The sequence below is a fragment of the Apaloderma vittatum genome, unplaced genomic scaffold (genome assembly GCF_000703405.1).
Source record: "Apaloderma vittatum isolate BGI_N311 unplaced genomic scaffold, ASM70340v1 scaffold28469, whole genome shotgun sequence".
Classification (NCBI taxonomy): Eukaryota; Metazoa; Chordata; class Aves; order Trogoniformes; family Trogonidae; genus Apaloderma; species Apaloderma vittatum.
In genome coordinates, this window is record NW_009737440.1 from 648 (window position 1) to 882 (window position 235).

The following is a 235-nucleotide window of genomic DNA, read 5'->3' on the forward strand; positions in this document are numbered from 1 at the left end:
CCACCCCCCCCCTATTCGTGCACCGAGGGGGGTCCGGCCTCAGCACCTCCCCGGACCCCCCTGTCGTTGAAGTACTCCCCGCCCTGGTGGATCTGGTTCTCCAGGGTGAAGTTGAAGGTGAAGTTCCGGACCTTCTCGCGGGTGAAGAGCTTGGTGCGGGACGCATACTCGATGTTCTGCAGGTGCTTGATCATGTCCGGGAACCAGACCGTGAGCCCGTAGTAGCTGCAGGGAG